Source organism: Haliaeetus albicilla, chromosome 10, assembly GCF_947461875.1.
Source record: "Haliaeetus albicilla chromosome 10, bHalAlb1.1, whole genome shotgun sequence".
NCBI classification, from domain to species: Eukaryota; Metazoa; Chordata; class Aves; order Accipitriformes; family Accipitridae; genus Haliaeetus; species Haliaeetus albicilla.
Window position 1 is genome coordinate 41,880,492 of NC_091492.1, and position 27,680 is coordinate 41,908,171.

A 27,680-nucleotide genomic window follows, 5' to 3' on the forward strand; every position below is an offset into this window, starting at 1 on the left:
TCATGCATTATTAAAGCATTTTACTAAAGAAAAACTTCATTATACTGAGGGGGCAGGGGTGATTTTGACCTATGCAGTGCTAACATTATTCTTCCATTTTTTCTTCAGAAAGGTCCCTTATCAAAGTGGGAGCATCTTCTATTTCAGTCCTTTTCTCTATAGCAAATTGTCAGTCTGGGCTATATGTTCCTCTTACATGCACTCCAGGTATCTCTTTTTTCTGTATTTACAGAACACTATGAACAGTTGTCACTGTGACAACTCAGTGGAGACCTGTTATCCACAGTGGAGACCTTTTATCCATACGACAAGTGATTTTGTTCATTCCGTACTTGAGCTAGTATCGCTTATCCTCCTACAGTCAACATCTACCACAGCACAGGGGATACTAAGCAGGAGCTTGCTCCGTATTTACAACTTATGACTAAGCCATTAGGCCTCCTGTTTTTCCTAAGGGAAGGAGAATAGAACATTCAGGTGTGTGGTTAATAGAAGGCAAGCAAAATGCTTCCTAGGTCAGCTTGAAATCAAATGTAATCGAGGAGTATTTTCTATGAATGTGTTCTCACAAGATACTAAAAATGTTTTCCATGCTTCCTTCCTTATATATTATATAATGATGACAGTGTGCAAGGAGCTTCCTTGGCAATCATGGAAAGGAAATCTTTGGTTTGGGAAGCTGACAGATCTTATACCATAGAGATGACTATCATCCTGGCAGCTTCTTGTTTTAGGCTGCCACATTTGGCACGGCTTTTGATCACCATTATGCACTGATAGACACTATACATAACATTTTTTCAGTCAGGCTGCTATGATGAAAAGCATTCTACATACTGATTCTGGCTGATCTCCTTTTGCCCAGGGGTAATCCTAACAAATGAAGTGCTGCAGTCAAGAGCAAATGTTGGTATACACACATTCAGAAAGGGTAAGTTTATTACTAAAGGTAACATTGAAATAAATGCAGTAAAGTCAGTAACTAAGTACAGTGCTGCCTCTACTATGGACTCCTGTAACTTCAAAGAGTCATATATAAAGCCTGCTCTAACCTTGTATTAATTAGCTATTTTGTTTCCTTCTGGTTTTGTAGCCACTGTGCCAATGAGAAAGCATGTGAGTAGCCATAGATAGGTTTAAGATTTCTTGTTTTTCCTATGATTCTGATGACAGGCAGGGTAGTGGAGTTTAAGAGATCACAGAAGAGTCATCACAAAAGGGATGAAGGTTGTTTGTCCTGAGTATCTTTGATCTTGTGGAAGGGAGGCTGCTTTGGACTGGAAACTAAGGTGTTAGTGACTATAAAAGGGCATTAGTAGGGGGAAAAAAAAGGTCTGCTGCATGGGATCCATGTACCTAGATTTGCCATGGTGCTATGTAATCAACTGGAGAAATCCAGACTTCTATTGCACTGTAAAAACAAAGACGGATTTTTCTGGGGAAATCTGGCCTGGCCTTCCGTAGGCATGGAATGCCTTGAAGCAGCAGTAGGAGGACAATAGAAAAGTCCAGTGAATTAAATAAAAAGAATGGATGAGATGCCTAGCACCACATGAATTGTCTCTGTGATTGCACATGGGACATCAGAGGATTTGGACAAGCTTCAAAACTTGGAAAATTCAGGACAACTTGTATCTTGCCATTCTGTCCTCACAAGTGCCTATGTATCCTCTGTGCTTACTCTGCTGTTGAGCTATGGCAGGTCCACACAGCGTCTCCATACCAAGTTGATTGCCTAAGAGGAAGATTCTTTTCTGTGAGCCCTCAAGGCCTAGCTGAGATAGATAAACTGAATGCTTACCCCTTTACTATGATTCTCTTGTCAAATTTTGCAGCAGGCACTCTAAAAAATATTCTCACTGCCCTAGAGGCAGGTTCTTAATTTACTTCCTGCCCTGCACGGTGTCTCACTCTTGCTTGTGTTTTTCTCTTTATTTTGAGGGTAAGGGACTGGGTTTTTATGGTGGCCATGTTGATTGTATCCCTGGTGGTCACAAAGAAGTTTAATAAAAGGGGTGGGTGGCTGGTTTAATTATTTTTTCCATCTGTCTTAGGAGAAGAGTGTTTTAAATAAATACAGCTCTGTTGGAGCAGAGAGGTTGCGAGGGTAACTTTTTTGTTTCCCTTCCTTTGTCACCGCACCACCCTCCTTCCCCACCCCCTAGTTTATTTCCTGCTGTGGAGACAAGTGACTTAATAAATTATTATTTATTTGTTAAAGATGTCTCTTTCCAGCACAAACTTTCCTCCTGGGGAGATGAGTGTCTATAAAATATTTCCAAAAGGTACCTCCTTTAAAGGTTTAGTGTGTTTCCCGATAGCACACTCCAAGTCCTGTTGCTGTAAAAGTTGGTGGCTGTTTATTTTTCAACATGTGTAAGAGCCTGAGTGATGGAGCTAGAAGAAAGTTTTGTTCTTCCACAATTTTTTTTTACCTGCTTCTACTTTGAGTCTCAGTTCTGTACAGCATGAGCAAACTTCCAAGCCAGCACTGAGCCTTATTTTATTTAACAAGGCTCTGGTTTAGCTCAACTTTATACCATGCAGATTCGCTAAGCAGGATCAAGACCTTCATTTTAAACAACTTTGTGGAACAGTTGCTGAGCAGGGAATCTTAAAGGTCAGCACTGGTCTTGAAGGCATTGGGCCACAGATCTAAATATCAGATGGGCCAACTCAGGTTTTTAATGTTTCAAGGCAAGTTACCATTTTTTTACTACACTAGCATCTTTGGAGGAGACTGTAAATAAAATAGGTTCCCACTGCTCGGCATTGACTTTTTTCACCACTGACACATTGATTCATTTGTTTTTAAGAGCAGGCATTCATTTCCATTTTTTGCTCAAAATTCAGTCTGCCGTGCTAAGTGGTGTATCCAGCACCTTTCTGCTTTCCTCATAGAAGTTGATACAGTTTACTGTGTAAGTACTACATACTAATAGTATGTATCATTAGAAATGGTATACTTTTTTTTCTTCTCCAATACTGTAGAATTAGGAATTACTACTGTAGTAATTATTCAATGTAACGCAACCTTCATTAAGAGAATACATGCATTACAGCCTGGTGGCCCAGACGAGCTTAACATTCCAACTGCAAGAGCAATGCATCTGTCCAGCTTCGTGCCATTTGCTTTTTATAACCTCACTGTATCGCATCAATCCCAAAGCCATATACAGCTACAGGTGAACCCCCACCTTTGGGTCCAATTCTTCCTTGGGAGAAACCATCAAGATTGATAGATTTGAGGTATGAGGTTTAAACAGATTCAGAATTTGGTGTTTACATGGAAAAGTTGTTTATGGAGGAAGTGCACATAAAGTCTTAATTTTATCAGTCTTCCCAAAGGTGATGCCGGTCCAGTTGTTCTCAGGACAATGCAAACCAGCACAGTGCCTCTTTTAGATGAGAACTCCTGCCCATAGCAGGTTTTAGGCCAAGTTCTGGTTGTTCAGCGCTGGTGTTGGACCTGGCGCAACAGCTAAGCCTGGAGTCTGATGATGCACATTTAGGAGCTAACTTCTTGCCTGAAGCAGAAGAGTACTCAGGAACCTTCCAAAAGTAAGGAGCTCTCTGTGGTTCTCTGCTTCCCCCAGGTGGAGGTATCTGTGCTAGCAATTGGCTCCCAAGACTGGCATGCCATTTGCAGAGGGCACATAGGGCTAGAGTAAGGGGCAATTTTACAGAAACAGGGTTAGCTATGCTGCCGAGATGTTTCCTTGGCAAAGAGGAGAATAAATCCCTAGGGAGTCCCTGAGACGAATTGGGTGGGAGGAATAGGCTCCTGAACAGAAGACAAGACTACTGGTAGAGACAAGGAAGAAGGAATTCCTAGGTTGGGCAGTACGTAGAATAAGACTGGGATGACTGAGGTATTGACCACTATTTGTCCACTATTCTGGATGAGCTGTACTTGAGGCTCTGCCTGAAGTCTCCATTGACCAAAAATACTATCTTCTCATCATACGATGAGCTCAGTATTCACTCAATGTATATACATTACTTCTAAAAGTTTTTAAGAATATTTGTGTTCACCACTTACATGAACTGAGAGGGAGCAAGCTATCTGGGGGGAGATAGAGGGAAGCACTAAGAGGATTGGTAAGAAGAGTTGAAACATCAGGAGAAAGAGGCAGATGCTGACTTGAGGTGATCGGCTCTTTTCTTCTTTTGTATTTTTAAAGTTGGTTTAGTTCTTTAAGGCTGGCTTTACAGCGTTCAAGACAACACGTAGGACTCCTATATCATCTTACATTGTAAGACAAGCCAACTGGATTGCCTTGGGCCACAGACATCCATGCCCACATGAGGCAGGTCACTCTGAATGTAGCTGCTTGGGAGATTAATTTTTTCCAATTTGTGAAAAGATGGAGAGGTGTTGCTTCTCCACTAGATATAAAGGCAAGGAAAGAGCATGGAGAGCGGGTAGAAGATACTTCAGAAGTGCAACTACTGAAAAGTTGCAGTGGTATCTGCTGGGGAGGTGCAGAGCACAGTCCCACATGAAGGTGCATTGGCCTTGTGATGAACAGAAAGAATGCAGAGAAAATAGAGAAGGCTTGGGAAATGGTTCTTTTTGACAACTCCATTGTCTAATCACAGGAGGCCACTGAAGAGAGACGAATCAATGCATGATAAAAAATCAAGAGAGTGAATGTTGGAACCAGATTGTTAGCCAGCAGCAACTGGCAGCTGTATAAAAATCTGGAGATAGGTAATTGTAATCAAGATTCAGTCCCACAGAGACAATTAGTTACATGAATACAAATCAGAGAACAGATAACTGAATGGAAAAGAAATACTTCATTTCTATGTAAGACTGAAAAAAGCTAGGAAAATATATGAAGAGACATCCTATATACTGTGAATGAAATGATTTGTTATATTGCTTGAAACTTTCAAGTTACAGCTGCTGACATTATTCAACATTATAGCTATATATTATAGTAAGACCAATGGACAATCCTAGTTTTGTCAATCTGCTTTAAAAAAAGTTGAATCGTCTGAGCTGAACTGACTTCAGACTAGCTGACACAGGAGAACTTAAAACAGCAGTCCAAGAAACTATTAGTTCTTACTCATCCACCATCTTTCTCAAAAAATCTACCTGATGAACTGTGTTCGTTTTGACAGAAATGTTGAAGTTATACCAAGACTGAATTTAAGAGATACTGCAGCAACTGTCTTAAGACTAAGGATCAAACTAAGTTGGAACTGGCATATTCAAAGTAGCTGAATTAATTCCAGTCCTGGCTTCCCTGCAGCTAAAGAGTGATGCTGTTGGTTAAGGACATCAGCTTATTGATTGATAGTAAATAGTGATGCATGCTGTGACTTGGAAATCTAGATATGTGCTTGATAAATACCTTGAACATACAGTTTAGCAGTAGAGCTGGGGAGAGATCATCAGTCACATTAGATTAGAAGTTCTTCAGTCAACTTCAGACTGTTGTTTGTCATAGAACTTAGAAGAAAAAATTGATAAGGCACCCACTGTCCTGAGTTCAGACACAAAATCTAAAAAGGCCTTGGCTGTAAAATGAGCAGCAAAACGACTTCCAGCATCCTCTCAGAATGGCCTTATCTACAAGAGCACCTTAGGGTTTCTCATTTTATCATTGTCCCAGATTTTGGGGTTTTTGCTTACACAGAACTGTAAATCAGATCCTGGGTCACAAATACACCAGTGTGAAATCAGCATTCCGAAACATCCGTGGATTTAGAACAGTGGAATCTGAAATCAGCATCTTCCCTTAGCTTCAACACCACCTTTCTTTCTCATTGAGGTCCTCATTGACTTCAAGGACAGTCTTGCATGTGTAGTAAAGTAAACACTTCAAGATTTGGCCCACAGCAGTAGTCATAAATTATTTCTTTCTTTGTTTTTGAAGAGCCTGATCCTTCATCCACTAATGTTAATAGAGGAATTCTTATTTGACATCATTTGGGAGGAACAGATCCCAAGGCAGTTGTTCTCAGGCATATCAAAGCAACTATTTTGTATTGAAGTAAATTAAAATGCAATATTCCTACATTTGCCAGGAGTGTAAATCTCAGCACCACAAATCAAATCTTAATTTTGTATCTATGTTAAATATTTGAAATGAAACCTGTGACAGTCAGAGAAGTTGTTGGATAACTGATCTTTTTAAAACTTTTCATCAGAAGCAAGATTATTCAGTTAAAGGATTACTTAAAATTACTTTTTAGTGGCTGAAACACAAAGTGATCTAGATTTAAAGCTTAGGTACACCGATTTTAATTTGCAGTTTCTCTGTATTTTCTCAAGAATGCTTGGGGACAGAATGTCACCTGAATGAGCTACTCCCTACACTAACCAGAAGGTGACTGGACAATTTACATCAACATCGTTATTGAAGGGAAGGCTGAAGAATCATTTTTGTTGGTAAGTCTTGCAGCAATGTTATTAGGGGGGGAAAACAAGCTATTTAAGAAGAGAGAAGTATAAAAACCAACAATCTTAAATTGTCTCTGATCATATGCAACTTCAGAATAATGCCAGGATATTCAGGGTAGTTCTTAACTGCTTTTACTGTGTTTAGCAGCACATACTCCACCTCACTTTTGTTCAATTTAAAGTATAGAACATTTCTGACCCTATAAATTCAATATGTAGTGCTTACATCCTTATTTTAAGAAGGAATAATTCTTTTGCTTGTCATGCCAATAGGCAATTTCACTGTCTTAAGTGGTTTACATATTTGACTTGTTGTGGAAATCTTGGTGTGTACGTATGTGTGTACATATACACACACTTTACATACATATGTAAGAGAAACAAGTTTCTTTTCTGTTTTTCGCAATTTCTTTCCAGGGAAGGCAACTATTTCTAGGTTTTTATAAGCTGATGGAACAGGCTTGTCAAATAGTCTTTATGAGAGAAGAAACAGGAAGATGGCTTGCTTTGCAGACAGAGGGTTATTGGGCAATTATGTTTTTTATAGAGCTGTTGTAGGACAAATCACGGGCCTGCTTTTGCCTTTGATGCTACGAGGCAGACGGCCCAATAAAGATCAGAACAAGGGAGGGCAAAGGGGGTCAGGGACAGAGCCTTCCCTTGGGGTCCCGCTTCTCCCTCTTGGCTCAGAAACCAGACACCCCTTCCAGATGCACCGTAGCCACTCATCACGAGGCTTCGTTGTGACCCTCCCGATGGGCTGTGCTATGAAAACTGGGGAGTGCTTCAGAAAGTTTTCACCCTGTACAGCTACTCAGAGGCTTACATGGATGTTGGTGAGAATGCAGCCCTCTATGGTGTCCTATCAGAACCAAGCATATTGTTTGCTCCCATGTGTATAAAAAGCTATCATATAAACTCTACACAAACTTTGTGTGGAAAAAACCTTAGCTTATGCATAGTTGTATAACTGACAAAACTCTCCCTGCATGTGTCCCTTCTTTGATACCTATTTCCTTTTGTACTGTCTGAACTCATCTTTCAGCCATTCTCTAACTTTTCACAATTAGGAAGAATTTTCCTTGGGGCAAGTTGTCCTATCAGTTTTTATTTTATATCACCTTCATCTGTAGCATTTGGTACTGGTCCCTGTAGAGACAGAATCTTGGCTTACATAAACTACAAGTTTGTTTGTCTATACCAATTCTTTTATATATAAACAATGTTTAGTAGAATTATATGTTTATCTTCATGATGGGGATTCATCATATGCCATATGGGGGACACTGGGGAAATTGCATCTCTAAAGATGATATTTCACACAGAGTCCCTAATCCACAAACATTTCTGCTGGCATTTAGAGATATTTCAGTTGGGCAGTTCATTCCCAATGTAGAATAGATAAATAAATTTGAAAAAAAGGAAGTGGTTGCACATTTAACATCATTCTTTTCTCACTATTAATAGCAGCACATGATATGAACCTGTGCTGCTTCTGTTTTACTTTATTTTCCTTTGAGACACCTTGATGGCATTAGTAAGGTAGAGATCATGTCTATATAAATGTTATGACTAGCATACTAGAGTTATCTTTGAGAATATCCTGCTTTCCTCTCAGGTAGATGGTGACTGGGATAAGTGTGAGAGCCCAGAACTGCAAGGAAAGAAGGCCTCTATCTTTGACACTTGACTGGCCAAAGCAATAAAATAAATATGTACAAAACACCACAGGTATACCTAGGAAATGCTTTGGGTGATAGACCTGTCAGAACAAAATTGTTTCATAGAGTTTAAACTGTGGCTCGATTACTTAAGAGACAGTTCCTGTACTGATACTTGGTGTAGGTTTCTAAATTAATATATTTTGATCACTTTCACCACTTTTTTTCCTCACAAGGAAAGTATATTTTAGCATTGATGTTGAAGAGACCAGGAAGAGGAGACTAAGGGTAGGACAGCTAGAATCACACAAGTGTACGCAGTGTATATTATGCCGGGAAAGATGGAAATACTCCGAGTGTGCAAGTAGTGCATTGTGACCCTTGACTTTCCCTGCAAAGAGCATTGACCTCCTTTCATCACTCATGCTATCACAGAATTATCTGTTTAGAATGAACTGGACTTAGCTTTCACACTGTCAGTCAATTTTGTGTTTAAAAAAATCCTTTTTTTTTTTTTTTTATACTTCCTCCCCTCCCCAACAGGAGCTACTTGAATACCAATGGAAAGGGGAGGAAAATCTATTACTTAGTGAAGATCACTAGTATTTGCTACATAGTTTACTTGCTAAATGCTTGAACAATTATAGAGAAAGTAGAACGCTGCCCAATTATTATTGGAATACCGGAAAGATTAGCTAGGGAACATGTAAGTGGTGTATAGATTGATCAGTTCTGCTTACTGCACTTTTTGCTTTCAGTGTAACTATTTTTCCTGCTTGATAAACCTACAACCTTTCTCTTTCCTCTACTATCGGTCATGGTTAGGCTTTTCCTGAGATGTCTGCTGCTTCTTTTTGAAGAGTCCTTCAAATGATTATTGGTCTGTGGCTGTTTCCAAGTTTCCACTATAAAAAAGGAACATAACTAGCTGGCGTTCATTATTGTTATTCACAACTCACCACAAAAAATTAAGTCTCATTCTGCGTTCTGACAGTAAGAGAGCTCTGAACTGCAACATTGGATTTACCATCAGATTCAGAACCCTGTATCAGGGGTCTCTACTGGATATACAGGATTCATGTTTCCATGCTCATAAGATTCCTAGCTACTTCAAAATGAAAGACTTCATGGAAAAGTAAGTAAAGTTTCATGTATAAGAAAGTAAAGGTTTTAAGCTCAGAAGGCCCTTCGTAGTGTGAATATTGGAAGTCTGAAAGTTTTGAAGATGGCTCAATACAGGGCTTTAAATCTTCACCTGCTAGATCTGAGAAATCCATATGTAGCCTATTGGCTGAGCAGCAGGTCCCTGACATCTGAAGAATTCCAAGAACTGTCCCTTAGGCCTCTTCCAGTACAGTCATGGGCAAGAGCCAGACAGAAGCACCAAGTACCATGCCTGAGACATCTTGAAGACTTAAAGAAATTATAACTGCATACTCCCTGCCCTCCTCTCTGCCTCTGCCCCCGAGTCATGTTTGACTCTGTAATTCACCTACCTTTGGAAATCTGCAAAATTTCACCTGTGACAGCTCTGCTGACAAACAGGGGAGATCAGAGCCTTTCATCTGGGTGATGAACTGCCAGCCTGTCAGAACGCTAGCGTATCTGTACTGTGGTGAGACAGGTCAGAGCTGCCGCAGGGGGTCTGCATTCTGACCTTGGAAAGGTTTGAAGAAGACTTTCAGCCATACCTGCTCTTAACTCTCAGGGTCTACAGGACAGTAAGTAGATGTGTTCTTGTAAGAAACAGATGCATACTGATACAAAAAAGATACATCACTGCATGCACACATGGGTCAGAGAATTTTAGAGAGATTGGGCCTCGCCCACTGCCTACCATCATACTCCATGCCTCAAATGAGGGCCTCCCACACTGGATGTTTCAGTGGCAGGTAGGTTCTAGAAACTGATAGCAAGGTAATTACATGTAAAATTAGGTCTTTTCTTTTGAATACCTGAGTATGGAGCCTACAGCATAGCATTATTTACCCCCAGTTGTTATACAGCATGATTTAATCCACCTATATTTCTGTATGTTTTAAAAAGGATCAAGAGTAGCAGCTTATGTTCTGCAGCGTGGTAGTCATGCATAAATTCCCCTTTTCTAGGTGGAATACAGTGTTGTTTAAAAAAAAAAAAATCTCTTTTAGGTACTGACCTCGGATGAGGGGAAGTAAAAGAAAGTTCTTGGCTTTTTCTTTCAAATAATGTAGTCTATCTGCTTTTCCCGGCACTTGTCCTCAATGCAGTGACCTGGGTGGCCACACACTCAGTCCAGATTGCAACTTGTTGATCTTTAACCATTTTATGGGGCAAGAAGGAGATGGAGAAGGAAGAGGAGGAAGAAGATGACAGCAGTGTTAGAGGACAGAGTAGGAGCACAACATTTTGTTCTGTCATGGGATCATTGCAGCATTTAATTTTTGATTGCATTATGTTTTCAGTATTGTAGTAAAACTTCATTTGGCCCTTTAGCTCTGTCTAGATTTTGCGGGGGGCAGGGCGGGGAGAAGTCATAGTCTTTATTTAGCTACATTCTTCTCTTCTATTAAGCAGAGACATATTCAAGTTCAGAGTAAATTGTTAATGTTCAGCAGCTGAAGGTAGAATAAGAAATGCCTAGACCATATTTAGAAATGTAGAAGGTGCCTAGTACTCAGATTTTTAGACAAGCATCTGATAAGACTTTCAGGAGCACCTCCCATCTGCAGTTTGAAGCATCTAGATATACTTAAAAATAATCTGTCTGGAGTTGGCTTTTTCCAAGTACTTTCAACCAAAAGGGCATAATTTCCCATATTTTAAGCCTCCATTCCTTTGTAGTATGCTTGTACAGTTTGCAAAACAAAGGGACATGGCTGCCTGCTGGAAATATATACATATGTTAAATACTGTACCCTTGATTATTAGAGGTCAAACTGTTTTTGTTACTATACATGGCTGCAACTATTTACTCAGCACCTTCTAAAGAAGGAAAAAAACAAACTCATTGGCACAAAATTCTTTCAGTCAAAACAGAAGGAAGAAATTAGCTTTAGTGAATGCAGCCGTTCAGGATGGTCACATCACCTTTAAGCGAGTTACCTCCAAGAGCAAGGGTTTCTGGAATATGAACTCTGAAATACCATTCTGTATGACACCATATACATAAGAGAGCATCATGTGAATACTTAAGGAATTTCTCAACGTGTCCTCTTCCAGCTTCACTGGATCTGATCTTTGAAAAGAGAAGTATCTTATCTGGACGTTTCACTATCTACTCATGAAAATACGTTCTGAGTTGGTTTTCTGCACGCTTGTGACCACTCGGATCAGTCCACCAAATAACTCATTGTTGAGTATTAGAATAGAGAAACATGGACATGTTAACCACTCATTACTCTTGGTTGGAAACAGCTAAACTACCAACTAAGAGATGTCCGTGCCCTTCAGCTCCAGTTAGAAAAGACAGTATCTCCCACAATGAAGCCTTTCAATTAATTTAATTGAGGGGGCTGGGAGGGGTGTGTCTGACAGCCAAATCAAGACAAAGAAACAGGTTCAGATTACACTAAATTATTCATTTTGCTACTAAAATGAGGCAGAAAGTTCTACATTGTATTAAAAAAGAAACATTCCAACTCAAAACAAAACAGACCTAGCCATTTCTTGGAGGAAGAAGCGAATGAGCATTTATATGAAGAACAGAGGTTATGTTCACAGAAGTACTTGCCATTGCTCCTTTACTTGTTAACGTCTTATCGAAAGCATCCACCAAAGGATTTAGAAGGCCCAGTTTCATTACCCCTTTCTATCTGAAGTAGACTGAGCCCTCATCTAACCTCTCTGACTGGCCTGAACAGTGTACTGCAGTTAGTCTTCCTTGTGCCTAGGCTTAATATTTTATTTAAAAAAATAAAATAGAACTAAACCTGAGTGATCAAGAGCATCTCTGTCCCCAAACATACAACAGCCTTGTGTCAATGCTTTCTTAAGGAAGACGAAAGATACAGGGTTAGGTCAAGAAGTGAATGAGTGCTTTTAAGCCAGGTTATTAGTTACAAAGTTGAAGAATTTGTCAAGCCCCCTTGAAGAGAAGAAAGAAAACTTTGTCTTAACCCCTCCCTTCAGTTGAAGCTCTTCTGTCATCTCAACATTAATTTTTGTTAACGTATGGGAATTTTGCTGAGAAATTTTCCTATCTTAACCCATCACAGATATGTTTTTCTGCGTACATCTTGACTGTAAAGTCGCAGTTTCAAAGTAGAGATGGAGGAGGTAGGAAAAGTGGCTTTCATTCAGGTGAAAGGCTGTTATGAGAGCATTAGTCATCTATTTGTAACATCCCTAATTCCTTGGGGGGACTACTGAGTTGGTACAGGATTACTTTATACTTACCTTGTTTCTTACAAGCTCTCCATTTGCATCCACTGGTGACCATTGTAACAGACAGGATGCTGGGATAGATCTAGCTGTAATCTAATCTAACTTGACTCCACTTGTGTGATTTGATAGTGGCTCCAAGACACCGTCTCTCCAGTGAGAAGATTTATAAGGTTTGCCCAATTTAAATAGTCTTAATCAGTGAAGTTATAGAACTGTGTTGCATGTAAGAGCTTGACAGAAGGACAGTGACTTTGTTAATCTAAGTGGAATTGAGAGGCCTCTCAAGGCAAGTGCCTCAATGAAGAGCAAGTGCTATCATTGTTCTTTTCTCTCTCCCTAAATTTAAGACACTGAACTGTTAAGATCAGTTGCCTCAGGTTAGAATGTTTCTCAATGATATAACAGGATACTCTTCTCCTGGGGAAAGTACCGTGTCTGACTAGTTAGTACCTCCTTGCTGTTGGCGATTTATTTATAATGGCAGAAGCCGGAATTCCCCTTTCAAGCTTTCCGTAGTAGACAAGGAAGACAGTAGACTCTAGCTGTTTGATAGGGGTTGTTTTGTCGCTTTTTTTTTTTAATACTCTGTTTAATACTTTCTAAATGTATCTTTGCTTATTCATAGCACAGTCTAGTGCTTCAACACCTATGTGTCTTTTCTCCCTCTCCATTCCCTCAAGCGTGCCAAGGAAGGTCATAAGTAAATTGCAACTTAGCATGTGAATGCCAAGTTAGCTGGACCAGTAGTAAAATGCAAAAAACAGGACCCAGCAAGATGTTCTGGACAAGTGTTGATTGCAGGGAGAATCTGCTATGACCAGTGGAAGGTAAACCTCAAATATAGAGGGGTGACAACCACAGCATTGCTGTTTTGTACCTTTAGATATCACAGAATAACGTCCATGAGAAACTCTGCTTAAAATTTCAGAAATAGTGTCATTGATGCATTTTGAGCCTCTCTGCTGTTCTGTTGGCACAATATACTCTTACAGGACTGGCAGAAATGGCCCGGGGCAAACTACTGCATGCGAGGGCTTTCTCTCATCACCTATTCCTTATATCTAGCTCAGTGAAACTTAAGAGGGATGGAACATAAGAGGAATGCTGGGAAGTAAGAGCCCTATGAAAGCATTGGGATGGTTCTACACTAATGCTATGGCATAGCCCCTGGAAAGCAGGTATAGTTAAAATGGAATAAAGTGAAGGTCACAATCAAGGTTAGTATCTAGTATCAGCGGCAAAGTGTAGTCTTCCGTATCTGTCCCTTCCATTAGGAAAGGAACAGAAAATCTGCCTAAGCTTTTCTTAAACCTTTCCTTGTTATTTTCCTTCCTAATGACCTCTTTAATTCAGGTCTTTCAGGCATCTCCCACAAATTCTATATAATAGTGAAATATCATACCTACAGTGTTTGAGGAATTGAGAGAAAAATGCTTAAAGTCTTCAATTAGCTGCTTTTCCTCCAATCTCCCTCCTTCTTACCTCTAGGAGATGTAAATTACATCACATTAAACTCCCCTCTTGCTATGGGGGCAAAACTAAAGTGCATAAGGGCGAGAGTGGGAAGGAAAAAGGAAGGGAAAGAATGTGATATTCATGCCACTATAAAGTAAGCAGGTTCAAAGAAGTGCAAGTTTTACAAGAAATGCACAATGTTATATAGGTCACTCATACCCTGCTAGCTGTGTACCAAATGCATGAAGGGCGATCTCTGAATACACTCAATGTCATTGTATTGTGACCGAGATCACTTATCTTGCTCAAGTCTGACCAGCTCCTATGTACTTTATTTTTTCTCCAGGGCTTTTTAACAAGCATCCAGCTGTATGACTTGCAAATACCTTCCACAGCCATACTTAGCTGCCATCAAACAAGCGGTGCTTGCTCAAGTTTGTTCCACAAAACTGATAGATGTGCCTTGCTGCCCCGTCATTTAGGGTTCTGTCACTAGACCCAGGAGCTGATGGGAAGACAACATAGGTGGAAGAACCTTCATCTTAAAGCAGCCCTCTTTTTCCCCAAATAAAAGCATCAGAGAGGGGCTTTCCTATCCTCTTTGTAGAAAGAATGAACTGAAATCCCATTTCACCCTCCTGTTCAGGACTGCCTGCCTGTACCTGCTCCTCCTGCCTCTGCTGGTCTGGTGTGTGTGTTTGGAATGAAAGATTTTCCCTGCAAGCCACCCTGAACCTCTTCCCTGGCCTGTCAGACTCTTTTATCAGCACAAGTTTCTCAGTGGGCCACAGTGATTTACTGTCCAAATAGTGCTGTTCTTTGTCAGAGATTGTGATCGAAAAGCCTTACTTTGCAGCTAATAAGAATCTGTTCCCTTTCCCTCATGTTCTTTTTTACCTTTCTTCAAATATTGTTTTACGAGCCCATTGCTTGCTATCTGCCTGACACAGAAGCTGCGCCTCAGGGCATCATTTTCTCACCTCTAAGCCAGAGGGTTGCTGCTTTGATGCTTGGTTTGAAGAGCTTGGAACAACTCCACATAGGGTATCTACCCTGTCTCCCCAGGGCAATCTAGTCAGGTGAGGAAAGTTTCCTGCATGGTTCATGCTGGCATTCTGGGCATTGCTTTTTTGTTTTGTTTTTTCCCTGAGACAAAAGGAGGAACAACTCTTATCTATTTGAACCAGGACATGAGCCTTTCAATCTGGGATCAATACATAAGAACATTCAGGACCTACTCAAAGGAAGCCAATTTTTCTGGAAAGAGTAGACACAATCCTGATTTTTTGAATCCAAAACAAATGCAGTTGAGAATCTGCAGGATCTTTTAATATCAAAGAAGATGTCTCTAAAAAGAGAGTACTCTGTCTCCTTATCAGTGGTTGTGATTCTGTATTTGAATTAAAAGTGGTAGCTGAACTCATGCAACCAGAATTCCTATTCACTTCTGAAATAACTTTCAGGATTTTCCTGAGCTCCAAATGCAGGTTCTACGTTCAGATTTGGATTGCAGTCACTACACATAGCTAGGGGTATGTTAATCTAGCCCTAGTTTAGCCCAATTAGCCCATCTAGATGCTATTGAAAACATTGGGATCCACTTCTAAACATCTATTTTATTCGAAGTTTAGCAAGCTGGAGAATTAGAGTAACCTTAAACATTAAGAAGTCTGTAGCTGCTAGATCTTGAGTTCAAGCCTTTATGTGAAAGTCTAATATACACCTGAAGTACACCTCTGAAGGCTTGTTTCATTTTGGCTCTAGTTCAAGTTGAGTGCCATCAGTACATGCAAATCCTTAACCGAATGTGACACTTACTTAACTTTTCTGATGGACTCAGTAGCTCTCTGCAGCGTGCATGTCATTGGGCCCTATATCCTTCTCATTGAAACTCAGATAACTGGAAGATCCTACCACAAATTGCTAAGGTTATCTTGTTAACTAAGAAATCCTGAAAAGCAAAGAATCAGTACAGGAAGTTTCCTCTAGATTTTTAAATACATCTGCAACAGTGTGAGTTCATTTATCTAGTTCTTTAAAGGACTAGCACTCTATGTCTCATCTCTCATGCTACTTTGGGAAGTGTTCTGAATGCTTTTGTTGGGCACATAAAGATGAAAGAACAAAATAAGAACTGAACATCATAACATTTCATAAAGGGAGAGGACTTAAGATTTATCAGATGCTTGAAAATGGCAGCATTAGCAGGAATGGGAAAATGCCTATTATTCACTACATGTATCTAAGGTTAAACTTCAACTTAAGAACTTTATTCCTAAGAGGTTAATGTAGCAATCGGGGAAGGGGATTCTGAACTGCAGTATACTTCCCCCAAAAAAGTAGAAAAAGACAACTATCCTTTCACTAGCCCACAACTTGAATTATTACTTGTCAAGGTTCTACACAAATAAGAAAAGCGATGTTTTGACATTGATCTTAAGCAAACCAGACATGCTACTGCTTCATTTTCATTAACGGTTTCCCATTAATTGTGCTATTTTCGAAAAGATCCCATCCTGTTTCTGCCTAAAAGTTTGCATAGTGAAACTGTAGCCGTAATCTTTAAACAAAGTCCTGTCTTGAGATGCCTTCATCCTTGTGGAAAGATTTTGATAACAGCCAATAAACAGACATTGCAAATGCTTTATATCTTTAATTCAAGCACAAATACAGCAGATCAGACACATTCAGTTGATATTTCAAGCACAAGGCAATGGAGATGTCCAGACTACTCATAATTCCACTCTAAATGGATTTTTTTCTTCTTTCCTCTTACTTTACATTGAGGCACGCAAGTGTATATTTCACTATTTATCTTCATACTGTAAAAATGTGTATTTTACCTTATCATTTTTCTCAAATGCATGCTATTATCTTGGTGTACACCTGAATGGTAATTTGACAGCCTATCATTTTCACATGTTAGAACACATTTTAAAGTGTCTATTAAAACAGCCTGTTCTTAACACCAGCTACATCACCCTTCAACAGGGCTGCTTATTAATCATCATTCACATAAAAAGCTGTTTCCTTTGACTGTGCAACAAACACCAGAAAAAGAAAAGGGCAGAAGGTAGAGATGCATAGATTCTTTGAGATCTAGTTAAGTGCAGTTGTAGCTTGCATGCCATCTCAAGATGTGATCTTGTCACATTCCATACATTTTAAACAGAATTACAGAGCAATCAACAATAAGAGCTCCCAAGTAAATGCAGCATTGCAATTAGTGACATAGATCATGTAATTCGTTGGGTGGCATGGTTACTAAACATCCTGCAGGACTCTTTGCAAGTAGAGGTGCTAATCCTGACATCCAGTCCAAATTCCAGCTGTAATTATAATCTCTCCAGTAATGTCTCATTGACTTTTCAATGGATACATGATTCTTTGCTTTCAGTTGTGAACTATTGTGTAACATTACTCCATCATGTTAAATGGCTGCCAATTTCTGCCCTGAAGGTGGCTGCAATTAAGTGGTGGATTAATGCTACTCCTTGTTTGACCAAAACCAAGCTTGGGTCCTTGCTGAAGCAGAAACCCGCTCCAACTATTCTATCGCATTGCTTGGCTCTTGGAAGGAAAAACAAACTTGGACTTCACAACTGGCTACAGAGCGTACTGGTACCAAGAAAGCCAGGAGTACCTGTGTATTGTGTTTGCTATTTGACTGAAGGTCCAGAGACTTCATGTAATCTGAAATGGGCAAATACATTACTGATATGCTGTGAAACTTTACAAAACAGATCAGATTAATAGCTCTCCATTCATCTTCTTTCTAAAGCCAGGAAACCTGATCCTGAAGTAATAGTAATAATAAAAACCCTTATACTGAAAACTCTTTCAAAGTAATTTTGAAGCCTGTAAGATGCTTTCCAGTTGACTTCAGTGAACTTTGGCATGTGCTACTTAGCATCCAGCATAATTTTGTTTCTTCTCATTTAGTTATGTCTTCAAGCTTTGGGATTAGTATATGGCTGAAGTAGGAACGACCTTGATAAACGTACAATTGCTGTGTATAAGCAGAACCACTGGACACCCACCAGTATGTAGGAATGAAGTGCTACCTAAAATGCTTATGATACTTGAATTGCTATCAGCTATGACTTGGATGAGTGACTCAGTTTCCTGGGATTTGAGGGCAGGAATGAAGACACTCTTTGTGAAGCACCTTGAAATGTGCAGGTGAACAATGTTAGATAAATGTTACTACCAAGTAAGTAGAGGGAGGCCAGCATAATAAACTCACATGCAAACTGAAGATTTAAACTTTTATGTAAGCACTGGTGATATTCAGAAGACTAAAAGACAAGACTAACAGGGATTTTTCTGGATGACATTTGGGTAAGGTGCCTATACTCATTATGAAGATTTTGTTTGATTTACACTATAAATCACTCAAAAAAAATACAGCTTTTGATTTGGTATATGCAGCAAGGGAAATTTGATAAATCCTGAAATACCATGAAGTAGGATTAACCTTGCCTGATGTAGCAACAATGTCATTGAATGGTAGGTTTGGAGGCCTACGAACAGCACAATACTGTGACCATAAAGAACAGTTGTCTTGTGTTCATCATATTGATTGACTCCTCCAGACACCCGTTTCCACCTTTTGAGGAAATGAACATTGGAAAAGAGATGGCTACTCTAGGAATAAAAAAGTGTGTAACAGCAAAGGAAACTGCATTGGGCAAGTCTGAGCAGAAATGCTCTGTTCTATGTCTAGCAATCTGGCTACCCTCTCCATGTGCTTATTATGTAAAATTTGTTAAATTAGGCTTGAAAGCAAGTTACTTTGACTCCTTGCTTTGTGATTAATTCCTGCATAGAACAATATAAGCAGGACACTTTTGGATTACAATTTCCCATTGGAGTTTAATGTTATAATGTACCCCACCAGTAATACAAAGACAAATATTAAAAACCAAACAATTGGACTTCATGCTCAGCCACCTGCCTCAGCCACATGAGAAACAAGCAAATACATTGCCATGTAGTTAATGAATATTCCAGAGGAAAAACCCTAAAAAACAGCCCTTAAAATATAGAGGAGAAGCAACAGTTAGTCAAATACTCAACTCCAAGTGCTAAAACTGTAAAGTTTGAAGGTGCTCAGTGACAAGTAGATATCTGGGTTGTCAGGATGGGATGGAGCTTCTGAATTTGTCCCTCTGTATTGAAAACTGTGTAGGAAAATAGAGCCAACACATTTTTCTTGATAAAAGATAAGATGGCTGAGTTAAGGGAAACCACTGTAGGAATTGCTGCCTTCTAATTGGTGACAACTGTTATTGCCAAGTTCTACTTTTGAAGATTTTGTTTCTTAAACATCAACTAGCCAAGCCTTAAAGAGACCATGTGCATCTGCTAGAATGAACCTAGCAAAGGGCTTTTCCATTATAGCATTTCAGTATTGGCTTGAACATCACATCACACAGAAAAAGCTGTCATATTGAATACCACACTGGAGGCTTGCAGTCTTGCAGTCCTCCTCTAATGCAAAGTCACTTTGCTACCATGTCTTGGAAAGCGACAGCTCTGATGTATGAAAGTGTTTTCAATCTTAATTCATTAGATATATCTACACCCATGTGAGGTGTGAGAATTTCAGAACTTACGTTGGCAGACTCAGTCTCAGGCATCTGGACTATCAGTGAGAGGGTAGCACTTGTGATTTCTCCCAAACTTTTTCTGAGAAGAATCAGTGCATTTTAGTTCTGTAGGAATAGCCTGCCACCTTCCTTCCCCAACACTGCACACACATTTGAGAACAGGGACCCTTCAAAAGGTTACTGAAAGAGTATTTAATATATGAAGAGCTGGTCCTTAGATTCTTCATGTAGCTTCTCAATTGAAGCATGAACTTTATTGTCAATGGAGTTTTGTTCCGCCAAGTCAGATTTGAATTTGTTCTGTGTATGCCAAGTATTTGTGTGATCTGCCTGGAAGTGTTTAGCATTAGTGATTTTGGTTGTGAGACAGTACTGTTTTCATGGCCCTCATATGTGGCATTTCTCACCCTTTCCTGAATCTGAGCAGCATTTGAGAATGAAGACTTAATTAACAATGGCATCTCAGCCAGCTGCTGGTGGCTGCCATCTTGGTTCAAAGCAGCATCTCTGGTCACACTTGACAGCAGAGGGGAAGGAAAAAGAGAAGGAGAAGGAGACTCTTGTACAAAATTGCAAACTTATGTTCCTTTTTTAAAGTTGTGTTTTAGCAGTTAGAAGAACTGAACTGTTTAGGCTTTAGGACTGCTTAATATTTTTAGGCTCTTAATTGTTGAACCAGCATTTCAGCATTTTAGTCTCCTCTGCAGTTTTCACATTGCTCGTGTCGGAAAGGATGTCACTCATCAGCCAAATGCCCCCTGGCACAGGCACTGCAAGTGTCCAAAATGCCAGCTACCATTAGGCATTTCTGTTACGAAGTCCCACAGTTTGTGCATAGTGAGACCAGCTTTCCTCACTGTGTGAGCCTACTGATCTCAGCAGTAAGAAAAACAGGTGTCTTTCCTCGGGTACTCACACTGTCAACAAATGGATGCACACAATACAGAGTTTCTGTGTGTACATTTAAACATTATGTGACCCTTTTTTGCATCCGTCCACTGCTTACAGATGGTGGAGATAGAACTAACCTCATTTCTGTCCTCAAATGTCTCTAAAATAATGATCTACTATATGAGAGTTTACTTGACAGCTTTGGTCCCTCTCTGTTACCCAGTCATATTCAACTTCAGGGACAGAATTTTTTTATTTATTTTAAAAAACAATGTTCACCCAGCAGAGCAAGTACAGTCAAGAAAAATAGCGCACTAGATCTTAGTGTCTCTTGCTAATGCCACAAAGCTGCCATAGGTCTTACTTTTGTCCATCGCTATTGTACACAGATAATATGCAACCGGTGTAGTTTAGCACAAGGTTTGGCCTATAAACTCTAAACTGATAAGGGGCTGAGGCAACTGGCCTTCCCATTCCAGTGTAAACTACTGCTCATATGCATGTACCTTGAGTTTGCAGAGCCAGCAGTTAAAGTTGCGATCGTTTTACTTGCACATTAAGGACATTTGATCTGAAGTCTTTGTAGGGCAATACAAAACAATGCTTCCTTCACAGTTGCTTTTGCTGTAGAATGGCCCAAGAGGCCATTGCTCTGATCCTCGGGGTTTATATGGGACTCAGTTACCACCTCAGGTGGCTTAACTTATCTGGTTGTGACATTCCGCTAACACAGTACTTCATCCTACACAAACAGAAGGTTTTTCTCCTTGCTGCAGAGCAAACAGGTTTAGATAATGCAGATTTGCTTCCTTCAGGGATGAAGGAGACAGAAGGGTGAAGCAATAAAATCCATTATGTATATCTTTTTGTGTCTCCTTGTCATGAACTTCTAAGAAACGGAACTAAGAGGATCACTACTGAGAAGAGCACTATAATTGTAGCTCCAGAGTGCCGCATGTAGAAGATTGCCAAGGCAACCAATCATTCCACGGCAAGGGCAGAGGTAGTTGAGTTAAGATGAGGTTGTTACAAACCCCTGCTGTGCATAATCATATAGTAAGCAACATTTTTAAAAGGCTCTTGTAAAAAATAGGACAGAGGGAAAAGGAATGAGAGAAATTAATTTCCTCTATTTTTATGCTGCCTCACTGATTAAGGTACAAGAGCAAATTACATGCATGTCCTGCACCTGAGGACACTGGGGGCTGGCAGGGAAAAGCTAGCTGCTTTCTTGGCAAATGTAATGCAGATCCTATGACAGGTAGAGCAATGGACTAGTTTTATCTGGAAAAGATGTAGTTTAATTCCTAATGTGTTTTTAAATATAAAGTCTGTGGACAAAAGTGCTCTTCTAAAGCAGAGCTACAGTCTTTGCTGTTTTTGTTACAAATTGCATTCTTGGGAGATTGTTTGAAGTCAACATGATCTTTTTGTGAGTAGGATTTACTCATGAAGTATGAGATTTGCAGATCAAATCCCTAAAACTTAAAAGGGTATGTCCACAATATCCTTCCATCAGCAGCAAACTCCTCTGAACTAGTTCTTTCCCTAGCTTTCACTATCCCACTACTCCTAGCTACTTATCTGAGCTGCTAGAAATTGGCTGTTACAGCAGTGCAATGATTCACAGAGCTGGATGATCAGCTGAAGCAGAAAAATTTTTCTGGTTCAAAGTAACCTTTACAGGTGGCTATTTCAATGATTCAATCTATACTGCTGCCCGACAAACAGTTAACCAGCATAACTGAAAGCAGCACCCAAGGCCATGACTAGGTGCCCCTAAGTCAGATTCACTGCCAAAAAAATCTGCCGTAGTGCTTCATTGAACAGAACTTGTCACTTTTCTAATTCTAGACACTGCTTTCCTCCAGTGACCTTACCCTTAAACAAGGAATAATTATTGCTTCACAAATGGCTGTTTCCCATTGGGTTTGCTTCTTTCCTGTTTTGAGTCATGTTCAGTTGCTGGCTCCTTTACTAAGTTGTTTGCAAACCAGACTGGTAGCATTCTAGACCCACTTGTGCAGATTCCAATTTCTACAAGTTTAAGTGACCTGTATTTTCTGTAGCTAGATCTGTATCCATCAGATTTTCCACTCAGCAAGAAAGAAAACACGACCCAAACAAATTTCAACTCCTACTGATACAACACAAAAGTTATTCAGTGGTACTTATTGCTTATTTCCTCTACACAGGAGATGGAGCATCACCCCTATGGCCTAATATTAAAGACACTGTACTCAGCAGCACCAGGAGGAGGAGGATCAGAGCAGAATTGTGTTTCTCATCCTGGCAGTGATGTGTGATATAGTGGACAAATCAATTCTCCATCCATTTCTCTGCCAACCTCTTGCCTACGCAGAGGTGGTGGTGGTGTCTAAATGGTGACTTAATTGGGGGAGGGGTCACATGCATAGATAACCTCCCACAAGAATGCTCCCATATTTAGGGGTTTGGCATGCATAGAAAAGTCCTTTCCCTTTACACTTCCAGAAAGTGGAATTGCCACATGCATTCCCTTATCACAAGCTAACTGTGTTTTGCACACAGGTCCTTCTCACACAACTCGTTTCCTTGGTGTACAGCCCCGTCCTGTCAAGGCAAAATTATCCCCATGAAACCAAACACGCAAGCATCACAGGCATCAGAAGCAAGATTCACTTATGATTGTCCTACAGTGATGTTGTTTGTGTTGCATAATTCAGCAGCAGCCATAGCAGGGACTGATTTAAACAAAAGCCTAAACATTTTCCAGGGATGGCATTTTCAGACCAATACATCTTGCCATCATATTATCATCGGAAAGTTTGCTAATGGCATCTCATCAAGTGTTCTTGCCTGTCACCTGAAGAATGTATGTTAGCATTATTTTAACTGAACTTGGGAATGTGCTAGAATCTTCAAGGACTGTGAGAGTTTGATATGCACTCAAGATCCTGAAAATTACTTTCTCTGTTTTGTAAAAGGATAGTGTCAATCTTTCTGCCACTGCATGAAGTTTTCCTGACTGCTTTTCAGTCCGCCAACTTACAGCAGGAGTGAAAGAATCCAATTATGATACAGCATGTGACACTGCATTAAGCACACTTATTTCAGGCATTTCTCCCCTGTGCCAAAATCTGTGGCATGGTATTTGACAAATACTTAATCAGACAAAAATAATAGTTTTGTTATCTGCAACTTTTATCCCACCTAGATGTAACAGACAGGTTTAGTATTTCCTCAAAAAAAGACCAACAATCTTGATTTTTAAATCGTCTTCAGGAAACCTCAGTTTGTATGGCATAGTCAACGTCTCGGGGCCGTTGGTGTTGCCCTTCTCTGTGGGCTTAACTATCTCTTTGCAGAGAAAGGGGGGACATTCTGCTGCTTCTAAAAGGTCTCCCCTAGGGTGTTAAGATTATTTTTCTTTCTTCAACGCAAAGGTTCCTCCTTGATGCTGCAGTAAAGCTAAGGCAGCATATAGGACAGTAGCTTACTTTGTTGGAATGCCAGTTAAGTTTTCTTCCAGACAAAGCATGCTGAGAAGAGCTAAGACAAGAGAAAAATCTTTCTTGACACTACTAAGTGTTGAAAGGGACAAAAGGCAATGAAACAGATCAGAGCATGGCTCATTTAAGCAGATGCGCAGGCTGGTACAAAGCACAGAGGTATAGCTATTTTTGAACTCATTATCCCACTATCTATCTTTATTTGTATAACCCGAAACCCAACAACTGCAATTAGCATCCTCTGAAAAATTGAACATAAAGCCTTTTGGAGGAACAGATGCTAGTTGAAAAACCACACTTGGTAGAAAAACTGAAGCACTCTAGCAGCCTATGACTGTTGTCTCAAATTTTGCCTTAGAATAGTCTTGAAGTGTCACATGTAATAAATATGATACCAATCTTTGCTTTATTGGTGATTAGCAGAGCTGATTAGTATTCATATAGGTATCCAGTATCAGACTAACCACAGAGCTTTCCTGCATTGTTGTCCGATTTTGTTAAGTTCCGGCTAAACACTGTATATCACTTGGGCAGACATTTCTTCTACTAAAATTAGACTTCAGCTCATTCTTAAACTTGGAAGTTTCAGCTATCTGTATGTGTGCCCATCTATACTCCCCCTGCAAATGAAAATTGACATTCAAGGAACTGAAAAACAAGTTCTTCAGTTAGTACAGGGCCCTTGTGGAAATTGCTTCTTCCATACACGTGATGACCAAAGATATTGATGGTTCTCTTATGTAATATTCTCAACCTATGGAAGGATATTGGGTTGTCCTGAAGTTCAAGTTCCACTTTAATAATGATGTTTTAAGCACACCCTCCCCACCCCCCTTTATGATTCTCAAAGTAAACTGCCTATCTTTTCATTGACATATTACATTCAGCTGCTCTCTTCCCTACTTCGTTTTAATAGACAAATGGGTCCCAGTTTCACTGTTATCCCACTCTTCCTTCTGAAAAAATCTTTTCTGTTTTATATATCCCCTTCAGCCTGCAATACCACATCTTTTCCATAAAGAATTTAGGTGTGGGTTTTGTTTGGTTTTGGTGAGGAAGGATGCTTTTATGTTGACGCAGACAACTGCAGTTCAGGGTATTTAGGTTCTGCCCACAGGGCTTTTCACAGAGTTAGCAGTATATGTAGCAAGTCACTACTTGACTTCTGTGGCATTGCTAAAAAAGATAGGGATAATACTTCACTATTTCAAGGTGATGCAAAACTAGAGTAGTGCTTTTGAAATCATGCTGAAACAGCCTCTTTTTCTTCAAATAGAAGGTGCAATGGAGGCAGTGGTTTGTTAGTGTTATCTATTTACTCAATCTCATCTGGATTTTCGTGGTTTTGCCCTGTGGTTGTTTATGTTGAATAGGTATGATACTGGAAATATGACTATATGCTGTGAAGTAAGTTGCTTTTATTTGCTGGTTTGTCCATAAAAGCTTCCTGGAGGAGTGCAATGGTAATTTTAGCTATGTAAGAGAGGGTTTTACGCACCAGTGAAAATTATCCTCTTCGCTGTCCTCATTGCTACCGCAAAGTGACTTGTGTGTCCACCTCTTCTTCTCAACCAGGTTAGTGAGGAGGCCATCTGGAGTGACATCGCTAACTCATCTAGTTATAGCTAGTTTTGTTCATATGAGTTGCACTTCCAAATTCATCTGTGCAAGCATAAGCTCAGAGCTTGGCAAGATCCATCTTTGAGACATGACATCTCTCCTTTCACTTGAAGGTGACTGCAGCCAAATTCCCTTCTGGTGTGACTTAGAGACAGGACACAAAATTACTATGTTTGACAGGGCTTTTTCCCAGAACAGAAATAATATAAACAGTATTTGTATAACAGCTCTATGCCCACCTTATCTTTTCTACGATCATAAGAAAAGAATTGCACAGCACTAAGGTCATCCAGTTGGTGCTGCTTTTGCTCTTCTGAAACTGAGCCACAGATCAGTTGACTGCTTTCTGGCAAGCTTTTGCCTTTTTAAAAAAAGGGTAGGCCACCTTCTACTTTATTCCCTATGCTTGACTTAAATTTCAACACAAATTGTGCCTAAGTATGCAGGAGAAGTGAGAACTGTCTTGAACAAAGCTATAAAAGTCTTTCCTAGTTTTACAGGCTTTACAACCCCAATCATGCACACATGCTTCTGTAAGCCTGAAGTGCATAGTACTGGCTTGGACTACAAGGACAAGACTCTTCTGAACACCTGGTATTATGGCTTTGATTTGGCTCAGAGAAGTCAGGAGCAGCCCTCCTCTTGAGGCTGAACACAGCATTCCCAGTCCAGGGAGCAAGAAGTGGGAGACAAACTAAGGTGTTCTACACATAAGCACAATGCACGTCATCCAGCTTGTTCCAGAGAGAGAGTCTTATATTTACACCAGTGAAATTTCACCATGACATGAGAACCTATTTCCCTTTCCTTCAATTTGAAACAATGCAGATGGGGCTTCAGTTTAGCAGGCCCAAGATGTTACAAACCTGTGCCTTATTTCTCACCTGAAAGCTGTGCATTCTGATGTCTCTCAGGTCAACCTTTATCTCCCAAAATATGTTGTAGGAACAAAAAAGTTACTGAACTCCAGGGAGAAACTGGTTCCTTTTCTGAGAGATTTTGTTCCCTTTCCCATTCCCTATGAATGTCATTGTATCTGCTGTTTGCTGAGCAGGAAATGCATTATTAAAGCAGTTTCTCCTCCATAAACTGCTTTGCATCTGACTGTTTCATTGTAAATCCGTAGCCACAAAGTCAGGCCACCTTGGGATAACCCAACATGAAATCTGACCTGATGAAAATAGTTCATGCCTCCCAGCCTGCATTGCAACCTGTGAGAAGGGCTTTTATTATTTATTCAAAACCTGTTTAAATCCCCCTTTTTCTGAAACAACCATTTTAAAAATATTAAAACACCACAGCTAAGCTGGGAGATTAAACAAGTTTAAACCTTATCATCGCAGGTGGGATATTAGTTCCAATAAAATGAGGAGAGATGGCAGGCTGCATGGTAACTGGAGCCCCTTCTACTCAGTAACTAATCACCGAGAAAGCATTTGGTGAAGGAGGGGGAGAGAGGATGAGGGAGTGAGACAAACAATGCATCCAAGCTCCTGGCAACCCTAACTGTTTACCATGGTGATGCACAAAAGGAAGAATGCCATGCAGAGTAGCAGACCTGGATCTGTCCCCATAACACTTGCCCTAGATTCAAGTGCTCTGGTAAGCTGGAAATGTGACCTTCAGATATTTTTTCCTGTTGGGTGATGCTGCAGCTGGACAACACTTCCAAAGCTGTCAGAAGGCTGCAGAATATTTGCCTACATGTCTTCATTACACATTTTTCTTTTAAATGTTTAGCTATCAATGCCTCTCTACCAGATCTCCACTCTCGTACTTATACTTTTTAAAGGGAGCCACAGTCTTTCTGAATTATAGCTTCATGAAAAATAATTGAATTAAAAACCATCAGGCTCCAAAGTATGCAGGGGGAGGGATGACTTCTTAAAATATTTTTTTCCCCTTTCACGAGAGCAAGAGCTACTAATAGGCCACTCCTGTTCTAAGGCACCATACCTTCAGTTTTCCAGTCATGAGTAGCTTACAAGAACAACTTCAATGTCCCACAACTGGATTGACCCTTGCCTTCTTTCCCCAGGGTTCCCCACAGACACAGGCTTGTATCTAGCCCTATGATGCAGGAGGACCACAAGTGGGACTACAGGAGGCAGCATGGTGAGCCCCAGCAAGCAGATTGGGCACTTCTGACTCTCAGGTACATACATGC